The sequence below is a fragment of the Schistocerca serialis genome, chromosome 5 (assembly GCF_023864345.2).
Source record: "Schistocerca serialis cubense isolate TAMUIC-IGC-003099 chromosome 5, iqSchSeri2.2, whole genome shotgun sequence".
NCBI lineage: Eukaryota > Metazoa > Arthropoda > Insecta > Orthoptera > Acrididae > Schistocerca > Schistocerca serialis.
Window position 1 is genome coordinate 296,778,551 of NC_064642.1, and position 16,225 is coordinate 296,794,775.

Sequence of the window (16,225 nt, forward strand, 5' to 3'; positions counted from 1 at the left end):
ACGTCGTTACCTCGCTCAAGTGTCACTTTGGCCGCTTCCGCAGGAAAATATTACGTCGTTTATGGCCGCTGTCACCGAGGAGAGCACTCAGATATCGTCAGCGGATGAGAAACACGCAAACAATAAAACAACGAACAATTACGCCCTATTCGAGAGGGACGGAATGGGCTTGTAAGCTAAAACTGAGTGTGTCATGATACTCAGAAACTTTGAAAAGGTAATCCCTGTCTTTTTCAGAATTGTTGTGGAAGAGTATGACTTTCGTTCCATACTAAAGCAATGATGTTTTCCTGTAAGTCACGAAGATAGAAGAAAGTTTCCCGAGAACACTATGTTCATCTATGCCATCATATCAACAACAGCCTGAAGATGACGCATTGAAGCGTTGAAACTGGTTGCAACAAAATAAAATAAAATGCTAAGGACGGTTGCAGGTGTTTTTCTTTTATCACCTTAGCACAATTGTCTACCCAGTCCTCTCCCTTCTTGGGCGGCACCTGTACCAACGAGTCCCACCCCTGCTTCTGCTTCCACACTTTGCGTATCCTATCACAAAGCCACTTCAACGGGCTAGTTGGGCTTGGTGGTCTAATGATGAAAGGCGAGCCTAGACACAGTAAGGTCACAGGGTCGTATCCTGGTCAGTCATCGGATTTTTTCAGTTTGCTTTTACGCTAGCCTCCACCTCTCAGTGATGTGAAGATACATCCAAATATGTGATGATATCACTATATCCAAGAATCTAACAACAATAAATGGACTACTTAAAGGAGCCCCGGTCACTCCAACACTGTCCAACATAGAAATAATTCAAAAGCCAAAATGGCTTAAACACTGTTTGCTAGGTGACCGGTTTCAACACGCTAAAGGTACCATCATCGGATCTGAATGCAGCTTAACATGTATCGATCATTTGCATAAAACGATACATGAGGCAGACCAGCTCATATAAAATCGTTGTCGCAGAAATAAAAATTAAAAAACAACTGCTCTCATGGTCATTCTGTTCCAACAGATATATAAAACCGAAGTTACAAGATAAAACTATTTGACACATGACTGCAACTCGACTAACAACGGTCGGCATCACACTGATTTTTAATTTTTATTTCTGCGACAATGATTTTATATCAGCTGCTCTGCCTCATGTATCGTTATATCCAAATGATCTATACATGTTAAGCTACATTCAGATCCAATGATGGCACCTTTAGTGTGTTGAAACTGGTCACCTAGCAAACAGTGTTTAAGCGATCTTGGCTTATGAATTATTTCTACAACAGAGTGATCGCCCACAACACACTATGTGTTCACTGCAAAACTGTTCAACATGACAGCATATATAACGAAGATCGTCATGGAGCATCTCAGCAGCACTCATACTTTATGCGGATGAAATGGTAATTGGTTCAGAAGACAAAGAAGAACAATAAAAGGTGCTAAGCAGACTGTCATAGGCTGTGGACAATGACGTTGGTTTAATTTTCCATTATTTATGTTGAAAGAGACCATGAGCGACTGCTGAGTACGGATACTTCCGCACTGCAGCGCGCTGAAATATTTCAGAAATCCTGAAATTCCGTGCTTTAAATCCTTTGTGGCTTACGGCTAAAGTGAGCCGGTTCTCTGTAAACATGAATGTACGTCAGAGTAATTAGCCGACACACGTCTTTCCTCTTTGACACACTTCTCGCATGCTTTCACCCGAGTACAGCGTTCTCTGAACTTCCGCCGCTCGCTGCGTGTGGTTTGAATATTTCTGTCGCCCATGCATTTCACTTCCCCCCTCCTCACCCCCTCAACACTTTGCCGACGACCCGGAGCGCCTGCTTTGCATCACGTACTTCGCATAAGAGATTTCTGTCTGTGTTTGCAGTCAGGGCTAACGCGGTACTAGACGACCAAATTTTGTTCTCTTCTATACTCTCTCAGCATATTTCTACGAACGTCAGTAATGCCAAATTATGAGTGCGCCTTTTACATATTTGCAACGACAATGAAAAATAACGATGTAAACGGTTATGTTCGGAATTTAAGTGTTTCATATTTCGACGAGAGACTCGTACCGTAAAAAACAAACATTTTTCTTGTGAAATATGGTTGGTTTCTTTATCTTTGAAAATCGTCTCAGAACTAAAAAGACAAGTTCAGTAAATTCTGCTATGGAAATCAAATAAAAAATTCCATAGTTAGTTCTTGTTTCGATACATGGTCATATGGATTTCGTTTTCCGCCGTTTCCCTAGATTGCTCAAATCGATTGCCAGGTTAGTTCTTTTCAAAGCGCACGTCGCAATTGAGGTGACGATGATCACACCTGTGTATTTTCAGGGAAGACTCAGCGAAAGAGCTTAGAGTTGGCATTTAAGACATGACATGCTTGCAAAGGGACTGTGACCGGGGCCACAGCGGGAGCAGGGCATCAAGAAACCAGCGAGATATTTCCATACGTGTCTGGCCTGTTTTCTCATAGACATATATGAGGGTGAACAACAACCAGTATTCTTGTTTGAGTAGTGAACAACATAGATAAAACTATCATAGCTGGACTGAAGCATACACAAAAATCAGCAACTGACCGAGCGATATTCTAAATAAACATATTTGTTAATCCATCAGCTTTAACAAGCCATATCAGTACAATAATATCATTAATCATTTTTATATTATCAAAAAATGATGAAACACAACAATACATATTAGAGAATTCTTTTTCTTTATATTACTTACCATTCTGTGAGCTTGTCATGTTGTTCAGTTAAGTTTTGCGTTAAACTTTATTACCTTAGGTTAGCGATTAAGTAGCAAGCGGAAGGAACTTGCCCCCTTCTTGCAGCGGTGTACCGTAGGTCTCTAGAAGAGCGTAGCGTTCCAAAGGATTGGGATAGGGCACAGGTCATCCCCGTTTTCAAGAACGGACATCGAACAGATGTGCAGAAATATAGACCTATATCTCTAACGTCGATCAGTTGTAGAATTTTGGAACTCGGATTACGTTCGAGTATAATGACTTTTCTGGAGACTAGAAATCTACTTTGTAGGAATCAGCATGGGTTTCGAAAAAGTCGATCGTGTGAAACCCAGCTCGCGCTATTCGTCCGCGAGACACAGAGGGCCATAGACAGGGGTTCCCAGATAGATGCCGTGTTTCTTGACTTCCGCAAGGCGTTCGATACAGTTCCCCTCAGTCGTTTAATGAACAAAGTAAGAGCATATGGACTATCAGACCAATTGTGTGATTGGATTGAAGAGTTCCTAGATAACAGAACGCAGCATGTCATTCTCAATGGAGAGAAGTCTTCCGAAGTAAGAGTGATTTCAAGCGTGTCGCAGGGGAGTGTCGTAGGATCGTTGCTATTCACAATTTACATAAATGACCTTGTGGATAACATCGGAAGTTCGCTGAGGCTTTTTGCAGATGATGCTGTAGTATATCGAGAGGTTGTAACAATGGAAAATTGTACTGAAATGCAGGAGGGTCTGCAGCGAATTGACGCATGGTGCAGGGAATGGCAATTGAATCTCAATGTAGACAAGTGTAATGTGCTGCGGATACATAGGAAGATAGTTCCCTTATCATTTAGCTACAAAATAGCAGGTCAGCAACTGGAAGCAGTTAATTCCATAAATTATCTGGGAGTACGAATTAGGAGTGATTTAAAATGGAATGATCATATAAAGTTGATCGTCGGTAAAGCAGTGCCAGACTGAGATTCATTGGAAGAATCCTAAGGAAATGCAATCCGAAAACAAAGGAAGTAGGTTACAGTACACTTGTTCGCCCACTGCTTGAGTATTGCTCACCAGTGTGGGATCCATACCAGGTGGGGTTGATAGAGGAGATAGATAAGCCAACGGGGAGCAGCGCGCTTCGTTACAGGATCATTTAGTAATCGAGAAAGCGTTACGGAGATGATAGATAAACTCCAGTGGAAGCCTCTGCAGGAGAGACGCTCAGTAGCTCGGTACGGGCTTTTGTTGAAGTTTCGAGAACATACCTTCCTACGTATATCTCGCGAAGAGACCACGAGGATGAAATCAGAGAGATAAGAGTCCACATAGAGGCATACCGGCAATCTTTCTTTCCACGAACAATACGAGACTGGAATAGAAGGGAGAACCGATAGAGGTACTCAAAGTACCCTCCGCCACCCTCCGTCATATTGCAGAGTATGGATATAGATGTAGATGTAGATGTAGATGCAGAAGTGAATAAGGATTTACTAGCATCAGAAGAAACACAATGAAGAAAAAACGTAAACAATGCAATGTATGTGTTTTTAGGATAATTTTCGTAGAATGTATGATATTTCTTTTTCCCAGCATTTAACCCGTGCCTCAATAGTATGACGGTCCACTTATGTCGTTCGTCTTTGCGCCTTTTTTATTTCCTCGAATTAAAAAGGGACACCTCTGAGCTCGAACGATCCGAAGCGCACGAAATCATTCTTAGAATAACACTAGAGCATAAAAAAATAGTGGTTTGTGTCGTTTCCATGCAAAACTTTGCATTTTACCACAAGTGACATTTTAATAGAGAGAAACAAAGTAAAAAATTATAAAACCATACAAGGGAAACTGTGCGCAATTCAGTGACGCTAGTGTATCATTACATTTTCAAACAAAGGTGCCAAGAACCCTGTGCATAAAGTAATTATAATAAACCCATCATTAAATGGAAAAGCTTATGTTCGCCTATTTGGAGACTATGTGCAGCAATTCATGTTCCCAAGAGTTTTTATTAGATTTATTATTCCAATAATTGTTATAATCCTTGCAACAACATTATCAAAAAAATTAATCAATGACCGAGAAAAAAGATCACCAACTGTCACCTGGCCACAATTTTTCGCAATTGGTTTGAGGAATATTCTGAACAATCTAAGAGAATGATTTGGCTCCCCATATCGTCCGCTATGACTCCCGTCGAACACTTATGGGACATAAGCGAGAGGTCAGTTCGTGCACAAAATCCTGCCCCACAACACGTCCGCACTTACGGACGGCTATAGAGGCATCATGGATTAGTATTTCTGCAGGGGACTTCCAAGGACATGTTGATCCCATGCCAGGTCGAGTTGCTGCACTATGGCGGACAAAAGGAGGTCCGACACGATATAGGGAGCTACCCCAAGAGTTTTGACACCTCAGTGTTTATAAATAGACTGAGATGGTCATATGGTCCGTAATTAAGATGAGTGAATCAATTTGATTGAAAATTAATTCAATTTAACTTAGAAGACAGATACACTGACGGTGCGGCAGTAGGTGTTGGCAGCGGATACTGGTAACTACACACGCTGTTTAGATTGTAGGATTTAGTTATCATTAATCATTTTGATTGTTTGATGTTAAACTTATAGTTCTGCTTGTAGTTTTAATGTCATTAAGGATACGTAAATACTGTTTACAGCAATGAAAAGAGGAAACGAAATCTGATGAAAATGATGTAACATTTGCAATTGCAAACTAAATAACAAAGATACCAAGAGCATAAAATTATGTATAAATAAACTCTAATTTACGGCCAAACATTGGAACATAGAAATTATTACATATATGTTTTTCAAGTAGAATTATAGCGTGCAGCTAATGGCATGATCGGAATTACAATTAAATGTTTCTACGAAAAGTTGTAAATTTATGCTGGTTATCACACGAGGGACCTACGCGGTGTCACATGGCGCACTTTTCGCTGGTACGAGACGTTGAGAGTAAGAGAAAGGGTTAATTTTTTGGAGGGGACGACCGGAGCTTTAAAAGGTATGCGGCCAGTTTCCTCGGGGTCTGTCTGTCTGTCCGTCGCAGCTTCGTGGTCCGCCAGTCTGTTTTTGAGGCCTGTCGGTCGGTTTGAGCGGTGGTCCAGCAGAGACTTGTGTGTCTGAAAATATTTCGCGCTCCGTGTAGACACTGACGAATTTTGTTCAGTTTTGGACTTACTTTATGGCATAGTTGCAGGACTTACAACTATTCAGGCTCAGTTTGGCCTCTGATAATTTTAAATCGTGCCTCCTCAGATAGTAGAAACGTTACTTCAATCCCATATCTAATAAACCTAAATGACAATTAATAGTTGTCTCGGTTTGACTGAGTATATTTTATCATAATTTGTAGCTGTGAACACACGCTGATGTTTTTCCAGCTAGTTTATTAATTTTTTAAATTTATGGTGAGTTATTATCCACCACTGTGGCTCGAGTCGATATTTATTGCACCACAACAGATTATGTTGGTCACCAGAGACAATAACGTATGCTGATTGGGCAATAAATTTGATTTGTGAAAATTTAAATCAATTTTAGTTGCGTTAGTGATTTAAAAGTTGCACCTATGTTTTAGCCCAGCAGTTAGTTGAATTCTAACCAGTTGTCAGTAACCATTGTATAGTTCTGTTGTAAATTAAAGTGATGCATGGTAAATACATAGATATGCTCCTAGACGAACAGATGCAGAGCCCAATTTCATATACGTATAAACTTTAATTTAACTCCAGCAGCGTCGCACACTGAAACGCTGATCATTTGCATTTCTATAAATGCCATTTGAACCTTTATTGCATGGTACCTTCATAGTGTATCAGTTTAAATGGCCAGCCACGTATCATGCCAGCGAAAGTACCTGTACTGGCAAAGATGCGCATACTTCTTATTTAAGAAACAGGATGGGAAAAGTTACCCTAGGCTGTCTGAGTAATACAAAGAGGGTGCCACATTATCTGCATGTCCCACAGGGTTCGGTCATTGGCCTACTACTGTTCGTGCTTTGTGTTCATAATCTGTCATTTTATTTTAATCGGGAGGCAGAATTAATCCTGCTTGTGCATGATACAAGATTTGTTGTGAAGCCAAGCAAAGAGGTGTCAGCAGAGAAAATAGTTAATAATGTTTTTCTGAAAGTTACTGACTGGCGTAACTTTAAAGTTTGAAAAAACACTGTTTTGTACTTTCCAAAGTACTCTACCTCCTAGTAACCTAGTATACACAAGAAAAATAATAAATAAAGTAGGAAGTACTAAGTTGTTAGATATGCTTGGAAATTGGAAAATCATATAGTAGGGGTACTAAAACTTTTGAGTTTGGATACGTTTGCCATACGAACAATTGACAGCTTTGAGTGTATAAAGTCAGTAAGTTAACATATTTTGCATGTTTTCATTATAATTATTTCCATATAATATCCCGGGATAGTCCCTCACTCAAGCAGAAAATATTAGCTTCACAAAAATGTAAATTCGCACAAATACGTGTTGCAGACCTCTTTAACCAGCTGGGGATATTAGCTGCAGCCTGCCGGTAGGGTTATTCACTTAGAAAATTTGTCATCAACAATCCACGTAAGCCTGAGAGAAAGGATAAATGATCTGAATATTCCTGTCATGAATCCAGCACGAGTGTCCGCGGTCATGTCAGTGGCATCGCTGGCAGCAGGCCCTGTGATGTCAGAGGAGAATTATATGAACCAGTCAGGGCATGCCTGCCTGGCGATAAATTCGCCAGAGCTCTGGCGTAAACCTAATACGGGGGGACGACCACCACAGTGATCTGCCTGGCGCACGTTGAATGATGACAGCTGCTATTTGTAACATGAAACGAGATCGCTTTGTCCTTTGGAAGAGACCAGTTTGTTTGATATCTAAATAAATATCGAGCTCACAGGCTTTGTCTCATTTTATTTTGTTGTTACACGTGGTTGGTTTCGGCATTACAACCTCATCACACCATATAAGGCAGTGACGTATAGCGTCAACTGAATTTACGAACAATATCGTTAAACAGGACTCTATTTGGTTTCGTAATCCGGCCTGTTATTTTCCTTGTGGTCTGTAACGACTTCTCAGTGTCGTGGCCTTCACTGGAACTGGGACTGATTTTGGGGTGTCGACAACGTACCCATCGACGGGACCAACGCGCCGCGCGCCGCGTGCAGCTCAGCGAAGTCGCCCTTCCATCGCTCGCTGCCCCCCCCCCCCCACCTCCCCCCTGGTCAGGGTCGCCACTCTTACCCGCCACCAGAGGTCGCGGAGTCCACCTGTCCTCACTGCTCGAGTGGCCAGGGCATCATTTTAAGCAGCCGCAATTCAGAGCTCGGTCCCCAGATGAAAAGTATCTATGGATTTATGAAAGTGTGGATGTGGAAGTACCAGATGCTACTAAGTGTTATTAACATCCAGAGACTTAAACACTGAAACGCCAAAGAAACGGATGCAGACATGCATATTCAAATACCAGTGGCGTAGCATGAGGGGAGACTTTGAGACTTAGTTTCCCCTGTTTTCAAAATGGTTCAAATGCCTCTGAGCACTATGGGACTTAACTGCTGAGGTCATCAGTCCCCTAGAACTTAGAGCTACTTAATCCTAACTAACATAAGGACATCACATACATCCATTCTCGAGGCAGGATTCGAACCTGTGACCGTAGCGGTCGCGCGGTTCCAGACTGTAGCGCCTAGAACCGCTCGGTCACTCCGGCCGGCTCCCCTGTTTTCGTGTTAAAAAAAGATGCAAAAGTAATTCACAACAAAAATATAAAAAAAACTTTCTGCTAAGAGCTCTAAATGCGCGAAGACATCGGTTTTGTAGCCCGCGCTGCACCCTGAGTATTGGTGTATTTGCCTGCTTGAGACTCGACTGCTCTTAAGTCTCTGCCTCCCTTCCCTTACCTGGCTGTGTTAGTGGCATTCTCGGCTCCCCTCCACTTTCCCTCCTCCACGAAGGCCCGTGCGCTGCACTTGCTAGCAGGTATCGAGACTAGTCTCTGCCGCTTCTATGCTGGCTTTTAACACGGAAGTGAACAGTCACGCGGTTTGTGTTCATAGTCATTCTTGTGTGATTCTTGTGCATATTTTCGTTGTGTCGCCACCATGAGTGAGCCAGCAACTGAACATCTTATACAATTTTTATTAAAGACGCCTTTTTTTACGTTAACGCACCGTACGAAAAAAAGTGCGAATTGAAGGACAAACGACCTACTCCTATACTCAGTGTAGTTTTAAGTGAAGCCAAACAAAAACTCACTTTTCAGACAGCCTGGTACGAAAAGTATACTTGCCTGACTGCGAAAGCGGTTAATGACAGATTATATTGTTAAATATGACTTCTGTTTGGTGTTGAAAAGGAATGGTGCAATGAGGGCATTTGTACAATAAAGAACTTTGACAGGAAAGCACCAAAGCATTAGATATCAAAACGTCACCTGCACAACAACGAATCATTTCAGTTATTGGCAAAAGTAGAATTGAGCACGCCCTTTCTGAAGCTGCTCGTCTGACAGCATCCAACAGGACAGTATTGGCTCGTCTTACTCAGGCAATTCTATTTCTTTGTAAACAAGAACTAGCATTTCGCGGCCATTGCGAAGACAAATCCTCCAGCTTCAAAGGTAACTATGTGGAATTGTTAGATTTACTAGCTCAAGGAGAGCAGTTAATCCGAGACCATCTGTCATCATCTTCAACCTTTAAAGGAACTTCTCCAGATATACAGAGTGATGTAACAGAAATGATAACACTGTCAGTTAATGAGAAAATAAAATCTGAAATTCACAATTGCAATTTCATTTCGATTCAGGCTGATGAAACATTAGACGTGTTATGCAAGAGTCAAATGAGTATAGTTCAAAAATGGCTCTGAGCACTATGGGACTTAACTTCTAAGGTCATCAGTCCCCAAGAACTTAGAACTATTTAAACCTAACTAACCTAAGGACATCACACAAATCCATGCCCGAGGCAGGATTTGTCGAGCGGTCGCGCGGTTCCAGACTGTAGCGCCTAAAACCGCTCGACCACTCCGGCAGGCAAATGAGTATAGTATTCAGATACTGTATTGCAGACAAAATTGAGGAAAGATTCGTTGGATCTTACGATGTTTCTGGAGATAAAACTGCTGCAGGTTTGTCAAACATTATTCATGCGGTATTAAAAGAACGGAAAGAAAAGTGGTTAGTCAAACATATGATGGCGCTTCAATAATGGCGGGCAGAGAAATAGGACTACAACAATTGGTGAAGCAGTTCTGTCCCTATGCGGTGTTTATGCATTGTTACACCAACTGAATTTGTTACTGTTACTTCAAGAAGAATATAATAATTCCAATCCCAAAGAAAGCAGGTGTTGACAGATGTGAAAATTACCGAACAATGAATTTAATAAGCCGAAGCTGCAAAATACTAACGAGAATTCTTTACAGACGAATGGAAAAATTAGTAGAAGCCGACCTCAGAGAAGATCAGTTTGGATTCCGTAGAAATATTGAAACACGTGAGGCAATACTGACCCTACGACTTATCTTAGAAGCTAGATTAAGGAAAGACAAACCTACGTTTCTAGCATTTGTAGACTTAGAGAAAGCTTTTGACTGGAATACACTCTTTCAAATTCCGAAGGTGGCAGGGGCAAAATACAGGAAGCGAAAGGCTATTTATAATTTGTACAGAAACCAGATGGCAGTTATAAGAGTCGAGGGGCATGAAAGGGAAGCAGTGGTTGGGAAGGGAGTGAGACAGGGTTGTAGCCTTTCCCCGATGTTATTCAATCTGTATATTGAGCAAGCAGTGAAGGAAACAAAAGAAAAATTCGGAGTAGGTATTAAAATCCATGGAGAAGAAATAAAAACTTTGAGGTTCGCCGATGACATTGTAATTCTGTCAGAGACAGCAAAGGACTTGGAAGAGCAGCTGAACGGAATGGATAGTGTCTTGAAAGGAGGATATAAGATGAACATCAACAAAAGCAAAACGAGGATAATGGAATGTAGTCGAATTAAGTCGGGTGATGCTGAGGGAATTAGATTAGGAAATGAGACACTTAAAGTAGTAAAGGAGTTTTGCTCATCCCTCTCCTCAAACCAGGCAAGGACCGCACATGTCCCAGTAGTTATCGTAGTATTGCCTTGACAAGCTGTGTCGGAAAGACCCTGGAACGAATGGTTAACCGGCGTCTGGTCTGGCTGCTAGAGACCAGGCAGCTCCTTAGCCGCTTTCAGTGTGGATTCCGAAAATTTCGGTCCACAGTCGACAACCTGACACTCCTCGAGGCGGCTATTCAGCAGGCTTTCCTCCGTCAGCATCACTGTATCGGTATCTTCTTTGATATCAGCAAGGCATATGATACTACTTGGAGACACTGTATTCTTGCACAACTGCATCAATGGGGCTTTCGTGGCCGCCTCCCCATTTTCATTCGGTCTTTCCTGTCTCAGCGGTTTTTTCGGACCCGCGTTGGTAACACACTGTCTGATCGCTTTGAGCAGGAGAACGGTGTCCCCCAGGGCAGTGTTTTAAGCGTTACCCTCTTTGCCATAGCCATAAACAGTATAACGTCTACAGTGAGGAGTCCAGTACAGTGCTCCTTGTTTGTGGACGACTTTGCTGTTTTCTGTTCCTCCTCCAGTGTTGCAACCGTGAGCCGTCAGTTGCAGCTAACAGTGCGGCGGTTAGAGGAGTGGGCTGCAAAGACAGGTTTTCGGTTTTCTGCCGATAAGTGTGTTTGTGTTCCTTTTAATCGTTCTCGTCGTCTTTTTACTTTGCCTGCCTTGCATATGGGGGATGCTGTCCTACATTCTAGAGACGCAGTGCGGTTTCTGGGACTAATTTTTGACTCCAGGTTGTCATGGCTGCCACACCTACGTGACTTGAAAGCCAGATCCCTGAAGGCACTCAACATCCTCAAGTGCCTCAGCCACAGGTCTTGGGGCGCGGACAGGGCGCGTCTCCTTCAGTTTTATCGGGCTTTTGTGCGTTCGCGGCTGGACTATGGGTGCACAGTATATGGGTCAGCGAGGCCGTCTTATTTGCGGATCCTTGACGCTGTCCACCATGCTGGGATTCGACTGGCCACGGGTGCTTATCGGACCAGTCCCATACCAAGTCTCTGTGCTGAGGCTGGCGAACCGCCACTTACCATCCGGCGGCAGCTCCTTCTGGTGCGCCAGGCTTGTAAGTTTCTTGCGGCTCCCAGCTCGCCTGCTCACCATCTTGTTGCCCATCCACCTCTGGACCGCCTTTTTTCCCGCCGTCCCCGGGCTACGTTGCCATTTGGGATCCGTGTGCAACGTGTTCTAGAGTCGCTCGGTGTGGAGTCTGTACAACCCCAAATCCAGGGTTTTAACCACCTGCCACCCTGGTTACTGAAGAGGCCCAGAGTGATTTTAGATTTATTGCAGTACAAGAGGGGTTGCACTCCTGCCACCGTTTTTCATGCAGCATTTTCTGCTGTTTTATCTGAGCACCACGACTATGTAGCGGTTTTTACGGATGGGTCGAAACAAGGGGATTCCGTTGGCTGCTCCGTTGTTTTTCCGGATCGTGTCCTTAAGGTCCGACTGCCTCCGCCTTTCACGGTCTTTGATGCAGAATTGTCTGCGATCTTGCGGGCGCTGGAGGAGATGAGACATTCTTCCTCTCCTAAATTTCTTGTCTGTTCCGATTCCCTCAGTGCCCTTCAATCATTGCACCATTTGTATCCGGCAGTTACAGTAGTCCAGACCATCCAGGATGCCCTCCTCCGACTACAGCGACTGGGGAAGGTTGTAACTTTCTGCTGGGTTCCAGGGCATGTCGGCATTGCTGGGAATGAAAGGGCAGATCTCGCAGCCAAGGAGGCGTGTCTCGATCCACACGTATCTCAGTGTGCTATCCCCTTGCATGCACTCACCTCGCTGTTGAGCTCACGGGTCATGCGTCGGTGGGAGGATGAGTGGCTGGAAGTGACTGACAACAAGCTCCGTATAGTCAAGCCCACAACGCGTGTGTGGTGTACTTCCTTTCAGCCCCGTCGACGGGACGAGGTTCTCCTCACTCGGCTTCGAATAGGCCACAGCCCTATGACGCATGGCTTCCTTCTCCGGCGAGAGGACCCTCCAATGTGTGGTGCTTGCGGCGTCCAGGTCACTGTGCGCCACGTTTTATTGGATTGCGTTTTATTTTCTGACCAGCGGGCCGCGGCTGCCTTGCCAGCGGACCTGCCAACTCTTTTAGGCAACACTCGGACGAATGTGGTTAAAGTTTTAAAGTTCTGTGCCATGTCGAATGTTTTTACAAAGATTTTAGGGAGGGGATTTTAACTTGTTTCCTGTGTGACAAGCTCGCCCATATTTTATGTAAGTGGCCAGACACTGACGGTTTCCTATGTCATTCTTGTTGCTATGTTTCCCCTTTCCTTAGGTTTTACCTTCTCAGGTCGTATTTTCCCTCTTTTCCTGCTTTGAGTGTGTTTTTCAGTTTTATTAGGTCTCTCCACATTCGTTCCTTTTACTGTGTGTCAGGGCGCTGATGACCTCGATGTTGAGCGCCCATAAACCCCAACACACACACATATAAAATGTAGACTGGCAATGGCAAGGAAAGTGTTTCTGAAGAAGAAAAATTTGTTAACATCGAGTATAGATTTAAGTGTCAGGAAGCCGTTTCTGAAAGTATTTGTATGGAGTGTAGCCACGTATGGAAGTGAAACGTGGACGATAAATAGTTTAGACAAGAAGAGAATAGGAGCTTTTGAAATTTAGTGCTACAGAAGAATGCTGAAGATTAGATGGGTAGATCACATAACTAATGAGGAGGTATTGAATAGGATTGGGGAGAAGAAAAGTTTGTGGCACAACTTGACTAGAAGAAGGGATCGGTTGGTAGGACAAGTTCTGGGGCATCAAGGATTCACCAATTTAGTATTGGAGGGCAGCGTGGATGGTAAAAATCGTAGAGGGAGACCAAGAGATGAATACACTAAGCAGATTCAAGAGGATGTAGGTTGCAGTAGGTACTGGGAGATGAAGAAGCTTGCACAGGATGGAGTAGCATGGAGAGCTGCTTCAAACCAGTCTCAGGACTGAAGACCACAACAACAACAACATGCTTCCAAAATCATACGACAAATGGTTCAGATGGCTCTGAGCACTATGGGACTTAACATCTGAGGTCATCAGTCCCCTAGAACTTAGAACTACTTAAACCTAACTAACCTAAGGACATCACACATATCCATGCCCTAGGCAGGATTCGTACCTGCGACCGTAGCAGTCGCGCGGTTCCAGACTGAAGCGCCTAGAACCTCTCGGCCCATACGACAAGTACACACGTTTGTAAGTGATCTTACTGCATTCCATTCGTTTTTCAGAAAATCATCAAAACGAACTGTATTGCTAACTGAGGAAGGATTTAAACTGCCACATGCAAGCAACACTCGCGGAAACTTTCATTCCAGGGCAGTTTCAACAGTATCTAGTCATTTCTCAGAGCTATATAGTGTTTTTAATTATATAATTGATGATTCAGACTCTCAGTGGGACCAGAATGTTGAGCTGTGCAGTGGGAATGAAACGACGGACGGATGATCCTACGTTTGTCTACTTGCTTTGTTTCTACCGAGGGTACTTTGTTTATGTTGATAATTTCTTTAATGTTCTTCAGTCAAAATCAGTATAACTGATGAAGACTCTGTAACAACATGGGGTGTCTGCAGCTGGAGTGATGTGGGACCCCTGTTACGTCTAGATACGACTCTGCCAGGTGACACGTACGTAAGCATCTTGTCTGATCACCTGCATCTATTCATGCCCACTGTGCATTCCGACGGACTTGGGCAGTTCTAGCTGGGCAGTGAGAGACCCCACTGCTTTCCGCGACGAAATAAGAACTGTTTTGAGAAACTTACGACAGTTAAGAACGGAAACATTCGTTCATGAATGCATTAAATGCAGCTTGTATTTGAATGGCAACTTATTATTCTGTAACAGTCAAAAGACATCTCTCAGGGCACTAACTTAAGGGATACTGGATTTGCAAATTGTTCAGATGGAAAGAAGATTTCAAGACTTCCCCAAATTCATTTTGTTGAACTTTTGAACGAAATGTGTCATCGTTTCTTGAAAAATTTAGTTATTATTATTATCATTATTATTAGTGGTAGTAGTAGTAGTAGTAGTAGTTGTTGTTGTTGTAGTTTTTGTTGTTTTATTTGATGCATTTTGTTTCATTTGTTTAAATTATTATTTATTGTACTATTTTGTCTCCCTATAATAAACGTAAAGTCTCCCCAACCTTTCTGGACTCGCATTCGGGAGGACGACAGTTCAGTCCTGTCTCCGGCCATCCTGATTTAGGTTTTCCGTGATTTCCCTAAATCGTTTCAGGCGAATGCCGAGATGGTTCCTTTGGAAGGGCACGGCCGATTTCCTTCCCATTCCTTCCCTAACCCGAGCTTGCGCTCCGTCTCTAATGACCTCGTTGTCGACGGGACGTTAAACACTAACCACCACCACCACCTCCCCAACCTTTAAATCGACGCTACGCCACTGTCAAATACAGAGATATGTAAACAGACAGAATGCGGTGCTGCGGTCGGCAATGTCTGACGCAGTTGTTGGACTGGTTACTGCTGCAACATTGGCAGGCTATCAAGATTTAAGCGAGTTTGAAAGTGGTGTTATAGTCAGTACACGAGTGATGGGACATAACATTTCCGAGGTAAGACAACAAGTGTCTGGTGCAGTTGATAGATCGATTACTGCTGCTACAATGCTTTATCAAGATTTAAGTAAGTTTAAAAGTGGTGTTATAGTCTGCGCACGACCGATGGGACACAGGATCTCCGATGTAGCGATGAAGTGGGGATTTTCCCGTACAAACATTTCACGATTGTACTGTGAATATAAGGAATCCGGTAAAACATCAGATCTCCGACATCGCTGCGGCCGGAAAACGATCCTGCAAGAACGGGACCAAAGGCGACTGAAGAGAATCGTTCAACGCGACAGTAGTGCAACTCTTCCGCAAATTGCTGCAGATTTCTATGCTGGGCCATAAACAAGTGTCAGCGTGCGAATCATTCAACGAAACATCGTTCTAAAGCGACTAGGTTCAGCAACTTAGCAATCAGAATAATTGACTATTTTTAGGATGTAGAAATTAGTAAGCTAACATACTTTGCATACTTCCACTCTCTGATGTCAAACGGAATAATATTCTGGGGCAACTCCACACTTAGGAAAAAGGTATTCACTGCTCAAAAGATAGTAGTTAGAATAATGTGTGGGATTCCTAGTCGCACATCTTGTAGGCATCTATTTAAAAGGTTAGGAATTCTTACAACTGCTTCACAGTACATTTACTCAGTAATGAAATTTCTTCTCACCAACATGGACAAGTTTAAAATCAACATTGACATTCATGATTACAATACCAGAAAAAAGAAAGACGTACACTATCCTTTACTTAACCTGTCTTTGGCAC

At 43.1% G+C, this 16,225-nt stretch overlaps 1 protein-coding gene across 1 annotated transcript in view; it reads right to left on the reverse strand.

Annotated features, from left to right (window-relative positions):
- The window catches only part of LOC126481909 (atrial natriuretic peptide receptor 1-like), a 925,501-nt gene that overhangs the window by 256,574 nt on the left and 652,702 nt on the right, over positions 1-16,225 (reverse strand). The gene's annotated exons all lie outside the window — the stretch shown is intronic.